The sequence below is a fragment of the Hippocampus bargibanti genome, linkage group LG18 (genome assembly GCF_051943395.1).
Source record: "Hippocampus bargibanti isolate YZ-2025 linkage group LG18, ASM5194339v1, whole genome shotgun sequence".
NCBI lineage: Eukaryota > Metazoa > Chordata > Actinopteri > Syngnathiformes > Syngnathidae > Hippocampus > Hippocampus bargibanti.
Genome location: NC_142751.1, coordinates 9,994,237 through 10,008,916, shown reverse-complemented (window position 1 = coordinate 10,008,916; position 14,680 = coordinate 9,994,237). Strand labels below are relative to the sequence as shown.

General features: G+C 37.8%; 1 long non-coding RNA gene across 1 annotated transcript in view; it reads left to right on the top strand.

Moving 5' to 3' along the window:
* Nucleotides 1-340: 340 nt before the first annotated feature.
* LOC148884539 (uncharacterized) overlaps nucleotides 341-14,680 on the top strand; it is a 44,097-nt gene continuing 29,757 nt past the window's right edge. Inside the window, exon 1 of the long non-coding RNA XR_016118220.1 lies at nucleotides 341-665. This is a non-coding gene — a long non-coding RNA (uncharacterized LOC148884539). The remainder of the gene's footprint in view (nucleotides 666-14,680) is intronic.

Here is a 14,680-nt window from a genome sequence, read left to right as displayed (position 1 = left end):
ACCGATGTATCACTGTACATAAAATGTAGACTTGGCATGGTTCAACAGCACCGTCTATCTGTCATAATAAAAACTAATCACTTTTCAGGAGACGCCCCCCCTTAAAAATAGATATAAAAATTTATCCAATTGGAACATAGGCTATTTTGCCCCAACTATAAACGAACATTAAATCCCCTTGTTGGTTTCATACAACTGCAGATGAATCTTGAGGTAAAACGGAGTGGTTTCGACCTCTACACTGCAGTATCGATACCTACACTGAAGAGGGCGTACGAGAGCACATAGCTTCAAGGTGGTGGCTTTAATCTTCCAAATCACTTGCGTAGAAGACCTAAATCTCAATGTCGGACTACATTGCACAAACGTGGAAAAATTTTTTTTTAAACAATACATACCGATTCTCTTTTTCTGGGTTAAAATGCATTTTACCTTGTCTGGAGCAAAGATAACAAAGTTAATCTACCTTTGGCTCACAATGCTAGCGACATGGGTGTCTGGAAAGATCGTCGTTGGATTTAAAAGGACTCAACAAACATTTGGAATGGGATTTTTTTTCTTCCAAGGAAGACTTCCTTTGCGGAATATAACCTCCATTTTTACCGAGAGACTTTTAAAGATCAACGAAGATGAGTAGCTGTGCAGGAAAAGTAACAAAGATAAAGGTAAGACTGAAACTTTTGAGATAAAGTTAAGTCAATGAAACGTTTTGAGCATGATCTAAAAAATACAACATGAACCAATCAATGTTGTGTTTTAAAAAACAATAAAATATATCTGGGTGTTGACGGTATGCATTTAAAATATTAGAACATTCTAAAAATCTATCAAAATATTAATTAAATTTTTCGGGGGAAGCCTAAATGGAATTTCATTTTTAGCACAACAACGAAACACAAAATCGCTAGAAATAACGCTTTTTATGCCCTAATGTGCGTGTAAAATGCTGTTTTAGGCCATATGCGTTGCGTTAGGCTTGGAAATGTGTAAATCTGACTTTGATATGCATGGCCCCACCACATGTCAGGACACGTAAAAGACCGGCCAAATGCCTTCTGACAACATATGTTTGATGGAGACTTCCATCGCAAAATAGTCTTGGATGTCAACTCATTTTCGTCCGGATCATATATTGTAGTGATGTGTCGTTCGCGAACGACCCGGTTCTTAGAGCCGCATATCTGAAGTGAACGAAGAAAGACGGTTCCGAACAAGGAGCCGGAAATGGGTGCCGACTTTTTTGTCCTCTATTCCCCGCCCCCAGTCTTCGGTCAAAGCCGCACGTGATTGGTCGAAATCCGTGGTAGAGGAGAGAGGAGAGCATTTGAGACACACGCAGCAGTGAGGAGAAGGGGGGCTTAGGGTAGACAGGCGGATAAATGTTATCACATTATGCTGTTCTTATTATTCAATGATTATATTTTTTTAGTAGTTAGTATGATAGCATTATTAATATGAAACTCAAATTAGTGACAGCTGATCACCAGACCAGAGTAACAACAGGGAAAGTGAAAGTTAAGTGGATGCTCTCTGTTCACATATAAATCAAGCCATATAAATAAAAATATTTTATATAGTGTGTTTTTTACATGAGTAATTCGTTTTTCACATCATTTTACATGATTTTTGGTAGTTAATTTAAGCAACAAAAAAACAAACAAACAGAGGAGCCATTTGGGCCCCAAAAGATCCGGATCTTTTTAGTGAGCCAAGGCAAAAGAACCGACTCTCTGAAAAGAGCAGGAATTCCAATCACCAATATGTTGCCGTTCCAGCTCTTAAAGCATGTTTTGTTTTTCTTACCATTTTTTATCCACATTTATTATATTTGTCTTGCTTTGAATATTTTGTCACATATTTCCGAGCCATTGAAAGCCTGCATTGTTTTATTCGTTTAATGCTATACTGTGTGGTGCATTGGCACTGGTTTTAACAAAGATGCAAAAACAAAATTACGATATTGTAATGGAGTTTGCACGTTCTTCCGGGATGTGAGTCTTCTCTAAATTGTCTTGAGGCGTGAGTGTGACCATGGATGGTTGTCCTGTGATTGGCTGTGTTACCCCCCACCAACCCCGCACAAGTAAATCGGAAAATGGATAAATAAGCCGAATGAGGGAAGGTTCTCCAGCAGAGGGCGTCGCAATACAGATAAATACTTGCGAGCCGGAGAGGAAGAGCGGCTTATGATAATGAATAATAATAATAATCATCATCATCATAAATATAAGTATCACATGAGCTACTATAATCTAAAAATTATCTTTTTGTGCATTAATATATCAGTCATCTTGAATGAAAACAGAAACGTTTATTTTTTTTTAACAATATGGTCTTTCCATAACAAACATCAAATATTCATCATATAAATTGACAAAAAAAGGAAAATATATTGGTTGATTTTTTTTTACGAAATGAAACAAAATTTAACGTTGGATGTTCCTTCAGAGTGTGGAAAGTTAGGAGAAGGAAGAAGGATTGTTGAGTTGCCGATTACTTCACGAACAGAAAATGGCCGCTACAATGACAAAGCAAAGACGCTGAGTCAAGAGTTTAAAGTAAAACTTCAGAAACGAACACTTTTCGAGCGCTCTTTTTCTCACTGGAACTTCAATATAAAATGTTTTGTGCTACTCAAGTTAACACGTTTGTTTTTTTTTGTCTTTGGTTTTTAGTCCGTGAAAGTCTTTACAATTCTGAGTCAACCCCCGCGGAATCAGAATGGTATCATCCGTTTTCTTCGGCAATTTTGTTATTGGGGTCTTTGTCAAAACTTGCGAATTTCTATGTTCGACTGAGTGACATTGTCGTAAAAATAATACATTTGCTTGTTATAGCCTTGGTTTTTATTTTAATATAAATGATAAATAGTGTTCTAAGACTATTGTGGATCTTGAGCTCATTGTTCAGCCCTACCAGCTCAGCCAATGGGGTTGATGGTCACATAAAGGATAAACACCTAGAATTTAATATAGAGAAGAACTGAAATGCATCCTAAATAATATGATAAAAGAAGTTTATGTGTGATTTAAAAATAATCATTTCAAATGATAAATTTGTTTATGGAACATGTTGAGTTTTGAATACATTTTCGTTGTACAGTCAAAGTCCTTTTGCTTCATAAGACATGTTGATATTTAAACTCAATTGCAAGCCCGTTTTTACCACCGACAAGCAGGGCGACAAAAAGCAACACATTGCATGCAAGATGATTTAATACAGATCCTTGAATAATTTTTTGTGCCATTGACCATGTGAAGACATACTGTAGTTTAGAAAGAAATTTGCGACACGTCAATTTATACCATATTCCAAGTGAAGTGTTTAGACACGAACAACCACGTGCCATTAAAGGACAACCGACACCATTATTTTGTTTCCTAATTGACATCAGAAAAACGTTTTATTGCATCTAAAATACCCAAAACACGCAGGCTATTTTTAGTCAAATGAAAAACACCAATAAAAATGACTTAAAATGTCCAAAAACTACTTCAAAATGAACCTGGAAATGGCCAGTTTCAGAAGGTCCCGCCCCCTTGTTTGGAACGTCACGCCAAGACGTCTCTCCTTGCTCTAGAAGAATCAAAACAATGGCTTCAGATTCGGAGAAGATGCTTTCTTGTTACTCATCTAGTTATGAATATGATTCAAATAGTTCTGAAGGGGAAAGCATAAATGTTTGCAATCGATTAAAGAAGTCCTTCTGTATCATTTTGAGGCATCAGGACTCCAATGTAGCGTCCCAGAAAATGCACAAGATGGCGCCCAAGCTCCGTTGGAAGTGGGCTGATTTGTCTGCTGGTAATTTGTGTCAACTAGTATCAAATAGTAGTCTTGGTGCAACACACAATGATTCACCATCGCGTTATTTATGTGTTTTACTTCCAATTTCGCCATCAACACGAAGTTTTCAGACCAAACAAAGTACCCAAAATGTATTGTGTGTCGCTTTCTCGGTCAGGGGCGTTCCAGACGTGACGTCACATCTGGCATCGTCATCAACTCGAGAACTAGACTTCCGGAATATTCAGCGCGAGTCTTAAAACGTCAAATATAGCTATATGCGGTGGGATCTTTGTAAAATATCCTCAGTAGAAGTCATTTGAAGCCATTTTACAAATTATGGACACAACTTGTCCGTAGTCATCGGTTGTCCTTTAAATTGCTTTGTTTCATGGACTCCCAGCATTGGTTCAAAGTGACAGATGTGAAGATAGGAAGGCTCAAGTGACCAGTCGTTTAGCTGCCGACATGGAAGGTGGGGGTTGAAAAGCATGAACTGGGTGGTGGGATTGCTGAAGGGCTGAGCGACAGGCGGGGGTGGACTGCGGGGGTTGGGGATGGAAGGTCGCATAGGTCAATGCGGGCACGGACCCGCCCCTCGTCCGTCATTGGCCGCACAACCTGGCCCGGCGCCGCGCCGCTTTGAAGTGTTCCAGAATTCCGCCACGGCTATGGGGATTGTAGCATGTCATTTGAAAAAGAAATTTGACGAGGTGGTCCTAAAAACAGAAGGATGTGGATATGGGGTGGGGTTCGCCGGGATTGCTGGCTTTTGTTGTCCAGCGGCGTTCATACGGACGTCGCATGACCAGGGCAGGCCAGGTGATGGTGGCCAGCTGCTATTCCATGCCTTCATTTACATTTAGAGCACTCTTTCATTCATTGGGTAGTGACACCACTCCTACACCACCCCCCTAACACAGCCACACACATGCACGAGCACAAAACTAGTGAATTGATTCTTGAATTGATTGATTCATTTTGTTGCAACCGACAAAATAGCTATTATCAACCCCCCCCCCCCCAAAAAAAGTACCTAAAAGTAGTTTCCTTCTTTTATTTTAATGGCACTACTCATTTTTTAGAGTAATACTGCATCAAAATCGTCAGATACATCGGTGATGTTTATTTCAATTTTTATGAATGATTGATATAAATATGATATGAATGAAATTTTTAATTAAAATCAGTTCATGCTTAAAATATCACATTGAACCGTCACTTGTAAAATATCTCATAATAATTTGCATGATTTTCTGTAAAAATTAAACATACATTATTTTCTGGAATATAAGGCGCACCTTCAACGAATGGCATCTTAAACCTTTTCCATACATAAGATGCACCGCATTATAAGGGGCGCCTTCAAACAAATGACATTATAACATTTTTCCATACATAAGGTGCACCGCATTATTAGGGGCACCTTCAACAAGTGACATACAGTAAAGTCTCGTTATATCGATATTTAAGGGAGTCCGAAAAAATATCGATATAACCGGGACTATCGATATATCCGATCCTGTTTGCATGTAATTTTCTCCGTGCGTGCATAGAAATAGTATCGATATAACCGGGACTATCGATATATCCGATATCGCTATAACGAGACTTTACTGTATTTGAAAACGTTTTCCATACATAAGGCGCACCGGATTATGAGGTGCATGGTCCACTTTTGAAAACATATTTTCTTTTAGGCGCGCCTTATCGTGCAGAAAATACAGTAAATGTGTGCGTGAATATATAATATAATTAGTGATTCTTAATAAGGAATGAATTTGTTTAGTTTGTTGTTTTTTAATGCAAGTTAATGCAAGTCTTCCTCTCGATTCATACTTCATAGAAGCACATTTTTGCCGGTTATATCCAAATAAAAATATAATTCACCACCGCAAGTCCCAAAAAAATGTGATGGCGCCGTAATACCTTGCACAGCATTGTAAGTATTTAAATAGTATATCTGTCAACCGGAAGTATTTTGTCGTATTCTGTACGATTTTTGCACATTTGTAGATGTGTACGGCATACAAGAAAGTTTGTACAGGAAATGCAAAAATTGTTACATATAATTTTGAGATATTGTTCATTCTGTTTTTGTCATTAAATATTACCAGTAATGTTAATTATAACAAATATCGCCATTCGTAACAGTCCTTGCGAAAAGTCTCGAAGAAATAAAAGTTCTGGTCAAGTGGAATTTTATTTTGAAATCAGTTAAACATTTTACTGTGTTTTTTTTCACCTACATTCAGATTATTGTTTTTTATAAACATTATACATCGTAAGAACACAAATTCTATTTTTGCTGTGGACAACTTCAATTTATCCACAGCAAAAAAAGCCACAATTCTCTACAACAAAGAATATACTTGATTGTTGCTAGAAATTTGTTGTTACTTGTTAAAAGTACAGTAAAGTCTGGTTATATCGATATCGGTTATATCGATAGTACTGCTTATTACGATACTATTTCTATGAACGCAAGGAGAAAATTTACATGCCGCAGGATCGGATATATCGATAGTCCGGTTATATCGATATTTTTTCCGACTCCCGAGAATATCGATAGAACGAGACTTTACTGTATTAATGTTTACACGTGAAATTTTGTGAATAAAATTGCGCAATGAATTATTACACACAATGTTTTTTTTTCAGTAAGGAAAAATTGAGCCGTTAATAAGGTCACGGTGTCTCGCAGGTTGACAGGTATGTAATAGCCCAACAAAGAGATTAGTTGACACCTTTCTCGATTTCCTTATTTGTATCATTGTAAACGGACCACACATTTAATTGTGATTTTTTTTTTTAATGTTACACACATGTAAATCATTAAAAAATAATCATATAAACACTTTTTTGGGGTGTGGATCACGTGTGTGTTTGTGTTTTTGAATGTGCGTTTATCTCTGTTTATGTTGTAGTAAAAAAAAAGGGGGGGGGGGGGTTGGTGTTGGAATAATTCCTTACATCACCGCAAAATGTAACATTTCAGCAGCGCCGTCATCCGTTGCGCAGCATATACACGCTATCATTAAAATAAGTTATACAAGCAGTTTGGAAGGTTTGTAAACTGTCTTTCCCCAAAAGTGAACTCTAGTGTGTGGTTTTGGCTTGAGGGCCTCTTTGCAAAAAAGGGGGCCGCCTATACCTTCAAGAGGACTGATTCAAGGGGAGGAAGTGAGGCGACATTGCATTATTTGTTGCCAACAATTTCGCAAGCTATTTTAAAAGCCAATACGGCAGTAAAATGAGCAGTTTGAACAACGGCAGACTAAGTTTTCATTTGCTTGTTCAGCCCCCCAGCTGAACAAGCAACCTAATGAGATCCAGTTCTTGTAAAAGAAAAACGCTTAGATTATAAAATCATGATGAGTGTTTTTTTTATAATAAATTTGTGTTGACACAGTGAGAGGGATATTTATTTATGTGACTATTATGGAGAATTGATCCACATGGAAGTCAAAAACGAAATGTCGGATTAATTTGTGTAATATAATCAAACATGTAATACAGTAGAGCTTGACTTATTATTAATCATGCAAATAATTGTTTGTTTAGGTTTTTCTTTATTTGTTTTGGATACTTTTAAACACTTAAATATTTCTTTCTGGTCAAAATTGACCTAGGAGTTGGTGTTTGTGAGTAAAAGTAAAACCGAAGGGTCGGAATTAGCTTGTTATTGTGGCTATAAATGGTTGGGCATTTTGCATCTTTCAAATCACTAATGACGGGCAATAAAAATGGCCACTCTCATACATGTTAAGTTTCAGAAAAAAAAATACATTACATTTTAAGCGCCTTTCAAAGCTCTCAAGGACACGTTACAGTCACAGACAAGCATAGGTACTATAATAAATAAAATACAATCACAAATAGAATGCGATAAATATAATTATGAATAGAAACAAGAGATACAGGTACACAGAAAATGCAATTTTAAATAGGTGGGTGTAGAGATGGGAAATCATAAATCGGGAGATTTTCGTACTCTGTGGTGCGTGTTAAAATAACGTGAGCGTTACAAAAGTGTAAATTAGAAGTAAATAAAACACAATAATGCTTTAGTTGTTTATTTACACATTCAATGAGTATACAAATGTATTTCGTTTTTTTTCTTTCTTTTGTTTCGCCTTACAAATGAACTGTTTGTAATTGTGTCAATGGTTGCTTTATTAAGTGAGTATTGTGGTCAAAATCGAAAGTCTCCCAACCAAATTGTGACACTTAACATGTATGCACTCTGTGTTTAGGTTCATAGCAGAAAACTTCCTCTTTTTTCCTCTTCTTCTTCTTCTTCTTCCTGCACACCAACCGACAGGCATTCCAGGCTTTTTGAAATAAGGTTAGGCTGCCTGCCCGGGCGCGGGTGGATTCCCCTCTGGCCCTTTGCCCTTCGACCCCCGAGTGCATTCCGTATGTAAAGTGAGGAATTCCTCTGAAGTTCACTTAATGGGCTTGAGCCCCCCCCACGCATCCCCTTCCCCCCCCCCTGTTGGACTCTGCTCATGCTATGCACTATAGTTGAGGTGGAAAAAAGGGGGAGAGGTGAATGACATGTGCATGTATGTATACTGCATGGAGGGAAAAGAGTGTGTGGACTGTGGCTTATGGATGTTGATCGCCCGCACGGCACTAGGAAATAATCAATAACTCATCAATGTGCCCGTCAATAGCCGAGCTCGCTTGGAAGTGTTTCAGGGTGACTCACTGTTTGCGCACGAGTAACGCTTGTTTGCTCGACTAGGAGACAAAAGCCACTTGTTTGTTTCTCACCAGATAGCTAGCTTTCAGTGTAGCTCGCTAGCTAGCTAGCTAACTAACCAGAATTAGAAACAGCTTTGAGTGTAGCTAGCTAGCTAGCTAACACTCAAAGATGTTTCTAGTTCTGGATTCATTTAGCTAATCTTCCAATGTCTACCAATACGAATAATGATAGTAGTAACAGTCAAAATGCTTCATTAACAAATGTTAATATAAATTTCACCATAACATGTCTTAATAATAATAATAATAATAATAATAATAATAATAATAATAATAATAATAATAATAATAATACATTTCATTTATAAGGGCCTTTCAAAACTCAATGTCACTTTACAGTCACAAGATGAGTTTTTCGCTCGGTGAGCAGCGGCAGCCACACGCGCCAGCATTTGCTCAACCCGGAAGTAACTCAAATAGAAAGTGAGCTAGCTTGCTGACAGATAGCTAATATATCAATTTGCTTTCTATTTTCTATGTGTTAGCTATCTAGCTGGCTGGCTGGTTATATAGCTGGCTATTTTATTTAACAATTCACACTTTATTTTTCACTCCAATTCGATGTTTACTGTAAAATATCTGGCTGGCTACCTAGCTAGCTACCTATTTGGATTGGATTGGATGTACCTTTATTCGTCTCGCAGTGGAGAAATTTAAATTTCACAGTTATGAAGTTATGAAAGGAAAAGGAAAGGAAAGAAAGAAGTAGAAAAACTAAATACAGGACCTGCTGGAAAGGCCGCCACACTCGCGGCGCCATCTAGAAGTAAAAAATAATTAATTAATTAACACTCCAATTTCATGTTTACTGTAAAATATAATAAACTATTTCGTGACAGATGTAAACTGTCCAAACGAACATTTTCAGTGTTTCAGAATGTGATGATGTTTTGAGACTGAAAAAAAATATAATAATAATAATAAATGCAAAAAATTGAGTTGCGAATTGAGCATTTTCAGAAAGTCCCGCCCGCAGTTCGTGACATCACGCCAAGACGTCTTGCATTGCTTGTGAAGCAAAACAATGGCTTCAGATTCGGAGAATATCCTTTCTTGTTACACATCCAGTTTTGAATATGATTCAAATAGTCCTGAAGAGGAAAGCATACATGTTGGCGACCTCCTGTGTCCACCTCCGTTTCCACAGGCTGATAAATTCCTTATATGGCGCTTGGATGCCCTCTTCTGGACTTCTGGCGGATTTTGGGTGCAACACGAGGTCCTCAGATCAAACAAGTACAGCAAAATACATTGACGTGATGGAAGAACCGCTACAATGCGTCTTTTTTACGGTCAAGCGCGGTCCTTTAGTGACGTCACGTACGGACTCGTCACCAACTCAAAAACAAGACTTCCTGAATATTCAGCGCATGTCTTAAAACGTAAAATATAGCTATATGCCGTGGAATCTTATTAAAATACGCTCAGTAGAAGTCATTTGAAGCCATTTTACAAATTATGGACACAACTTGTCCGGAGACGTCGGTTGTCCTTTAAATACTGCCATAATATAATCACCATATCTAGAGTGAAAAGATTTCAAAGCCAGCGTGAATCGGTGGCAGTTGCACACCAACTGCTAATTCATTGAGCCTCACTAGCTTCATAAATGTTTACATACGGGCTCTGCGTATGAACGTGTTGGGGTGGCTAATGTTGTGGGGTTATTTTTGGCCCGTAAAAAAAGGGGAGACAGCTGCCAGGGCGGCGGCGGCGGTTCTCGTGCGGTTGTGTGCGCTTCGGGAGTTGCTGCTGTGTACTGCTGGAGACACAGTTAAAAGAAGAAGAAGAAAAAGGAAGCCTGCCACCCACACAGCTGGAATGTCATGCATGCAGTCTATAGAGTGTGTTTTAAGGGTGGGGGGAGGAAAATAAAGGGTGGGGGTGGCTCAAGGTGGGGTCCGGCCACCTCTCCTTCATGAGAAAGGAGAAGAAACCTCCCACAGTCAGCCGAAACGTCACCATTAAGCTTCTTCCAAATTATCAATGACGATCCATCACACTGACTTGGCTTGATGGGGGAAGAGTCCAAGGGGGTGAGGAGGAGGAGGTGGTGTGTGTGTGTGTGTGTGTGTGTGTGTGTGTGTGTGTGTGTGTGTGTGTGTGTGCGTGTGTGTGTGTGAGTGTGTGTGTGTGTGTGTGTGTGTGTGTGTGTGTGTGTGTGTGTGTGTGTGGTGGATAGAAATGGGGATGGGGGAAGGGACGAGGTCAAAGTGCAGAGGAAGAAAGGAGGTACATTTTTGGGAGGATGGGAGTTGCAACGTGGGGGGAAGAAAAAAGGGAGAGGAAAAAAATATGCACAACAATAAGCAGCATCTTTTAAAGGCTTTTTCTCATCACACACAAACACACACGCTCAGAGGCAGGAAGCCGTATTACTACTATGACTACACGCATGTTTGTGGCCTTAAAGCCCACCCCCCCACACACACACACCCACACACACACACACATATGCCCCCCAGGCTCCCTTTAAACAGAAACATTTTCCATTGCATGAAAGTCATTTGTCTCTCTCCCCCGCCCATCTGCGTGACTCATAAAAACACCACCTCTCCAACAAGATTTACCGTATTTTCTGAACTATAAGGCGCACCTAAAAGAAAGTGTTTTTTTTTTTCAAAAGCTGACCACGTGCTTCATAATCCTGTGCGCCTTATGTATGGAAAACATTTTAAATATATGTCAGTCACAAAAATTGAACTAACCGACTATTTCGATGCAGTATTAAGAATGGAAAACGGTTGAAAATATGTCATTCATTGAAGGTGCACCTTGTATTCCGGAAAATACGGTATGTTTAATTTCTACAGGGAAAGTGTGCAAATTATTATGAGACATTTTACAACGATAGGGGAGGAGTGGCGGTTCAATGTGAGATAGATAATAAGCATGAATTGATTTTACACAAAATTTCCTCTTTCAAAGTTTTCAGTCACAAAAATTGAAGTAAACATCGCCTCTGTATATATCAGTAAAAGGCTCCCAAACACAAAATGGTTATCGGCACAGCAACATTCAAAAATATCATGCTAATTAATTATTAGTAGTTATGTGAAGCAAATGTAATATTTTAATTATCCCCCTCTTAAAAACTAGAAAGGGAAAAACATGCAAAAAAACAGTTTAATAACCTGGTTATTTTTAAAATACATTAAAAAAATGACGTACATTTTTTTGTATGTTTCAGCAGATTTATGAACATATTTTGAACAGTTTTTATTGTCTTCATTATTTTGTGAATATATTTTTGATCACATTTCCCATCTAAAAAGCCACTTATTTAAAGTTGCATTTTCGTTGTAGCTCTATCTCTTGTTTCTATTTATAATTGTATTTTATTTATAATTGTATCTATGCCACTCTGTGACTGTAAAGTGTCATTGAGAGTTTTGAAAGGCGCTTGAAATAAAATGCATTATTATTGTTATTATTATTATTATTATTATTATTATTATTATTATTATTATTATTATTATTATTTCGATGCAGTATCATGTATGGAAAATAGTTGAAAATATGTCATTTATTGAAGGTGTTCCTTATAATGCGGTGCACCTTATGTATGGAAAATGTTTTTAACGTCGAAGGTGCGCCTTATATTCCAGAAATTACTGTAACTTCTTCAAAAGGTAGAATACAATTCCAACACAATTATTTGAAGTAAACTTGTGTTTAAAAAAAACTGTAGTTTTCACTCCACAATACTAATTAACATATATAAGGCCCATTTCAAAATAAAAGTCTAAAAATAAAAATACACGCTAGTAAATCCAATATATTCATTCAACAGCGGTACATAAACACACATAGCAGTACCAAAAAACGATCCTTAGTTTGAATCCTTCATATGTATTGTCCGAATTTGATCATTATTACCTAATTATTTTAACTTCACTGCATCTCTAAAGATGAGAAGGTTTCTTCAGCCGTCATCTGTACAAAAGTGAAGGTTTCGGACGTTTCGCCTCCTATCCAAGAGACTTCGTCAGCGAACTAAAGTCTGACTGGTCGTATCGGCCCCACTGGTCGTATCGGCCCCATATATATAACCCTATGAATGAAAATTGTAAAGAGCAGTACATTGGGGAGACTCAACAAATTCTCAAAAAAAGACTTTATCAACATCGCAGGGATAATACTAGTGGGCCTCAATCGGCAGTACATTTGCACCTAAAAGCTACTAACCACTCATTTGACGACAATGAGGTTAAAATCTTAGCGAAAGAACATAGATGGTTTGAAAGGGGGGTAAAAGAGGCGATTCTTATAAAACAACAAAATCCTTCATTAAACCGGTCGGGTGGTGTGAGGTTCAATTTGGATCGTTCATACAATAGCCTGCTCAGGCAAAACAGGTTAGGCAACTTTCGCAATGCTGATGAGGGTCGTTATGCTGATGAGGTGATACCGGGGGGAGTGGGGGTAATAGGCCAATCGTTAGTCAGGAATGTAGGAACAATCAGTGGGGCCACAGGGGGGGGGTCTCGCGCCCCCCCCAACCTGAGAGTAGGGACCTATCATAGCTGTGTCCGGCGCCACCAGGTCTGGACATTAGGGTTATATATATGGGGCCGATACGACCAGTCAGACTTTAGTTCGCTGACGAAGTCTCTTGGATAGGAGGCGAAACGTCCGAAACCTTCACTTTTGTACAGATGACGGCTGAAGAAACCTTCTCATCGATGGACCACTCCTGTACGACTGAGAGCTTACACAGATGCATCTCTAAAGGGCACACAAAACAATTCTGGAAGGGATTTATAATTTGTGTCTAAACAAATTAGCATTTGGAGTTGGAATTATTGTCACTAAATTAGGAGCCTCAGAAGTTACTCTATTTTCATATCCACACACTGTTTTGTTTGAATTTTAGTTGTATTTTTATCTTCTTCTTTTTTTCCTTTCGGCTTTTCCCTTCAAGGGGTCGCCACAGCGAATCAGTGTCCTCCATCTTTAGAGGTTTGATCCGCATGTTTGTTTTGGCCATGCTTTTACGTCGGATGCCCTTCCTGACACAACCCTCTGTATTTATCCGGGCTTGGGACCGGCACAAGAAGACTTATGTCCCTTTGTGGCTACAGAACAAGCAACTCGCTCAGTAAAAGGCTCCCAAACACAAAATGGTAATCGGCACAGCAACATTCAAAAATATCAAGCTAATTATTAGTAGTTATGTGAAGCAAATGTAATATTTTAATTAATCCCCCTCTTAAAAACTAGAAAGGGAAAAAAACATGCAAAAAAACAGTTTAATAACCTGGTTATTTTTAAAATACATTTAAAAAATGGCATACATTTTTTTGTATGTTTAAGCAGATTTATGAACATATCTTGTACAGTTTTATTGTCTTATTTTGTGAATATATTTTTTGATCACATTTATACATATCTTGATCTTTTTTTTTATTTTATCATCAATTTTTCATGTTCCTGTTCGTCTCAACTTTATTGGATTGGATTTACCTTTATTAGTCTCACAGTGGAGAAATTTACATTTCACTGCAGCAAATTTATGAAAGGAAGATAAAAGGAAAGAAAGAAGTAGAAAAACAAAATACAGGAGCTGCTGGAGAGGCAGCCATTCTTGCAGCGCCATCCTGAAGTCAAAAGAAGAAAAAAATGAAATAATAATTTTATTGTCAAATATGCTAGTCGTCCTTGAGAGTTTTGAAAGGCGCTTAGAAATAAAAATTATTATTATTATTATGGTTATTATGATTATTATTATTATTATTATTTGCAATATACAGCACAGATGAAATTTCTTCTGTAGTTCATACATGTTACGTTTCAGATATCATAAATCGGGAAATTTTGCTACTTGCGACTGGTGTGTGTTAAAATAATGTGCACGTTACAAAAGTGTAAATTAGAAGTAAATAAAACACCAAAAAAATGGTTTCATTGTTTATTTATACATTCTCTTAGTATAAAAATGTATTTTGTTTTTTTCCATTTTCTTTTGTTTCACCTTACAAATTATTGTGGTCAAAATTGGGAGTCTCCCGACCAAATGGTGAGACTTAACATGTAGGGTAGTTTAATGTCAAACAAGATGAACGCTGGCGCGTGTTGCTGCCGCTGCTCACCCACAGAACAACTTATCCTGTGACTGTAAAGT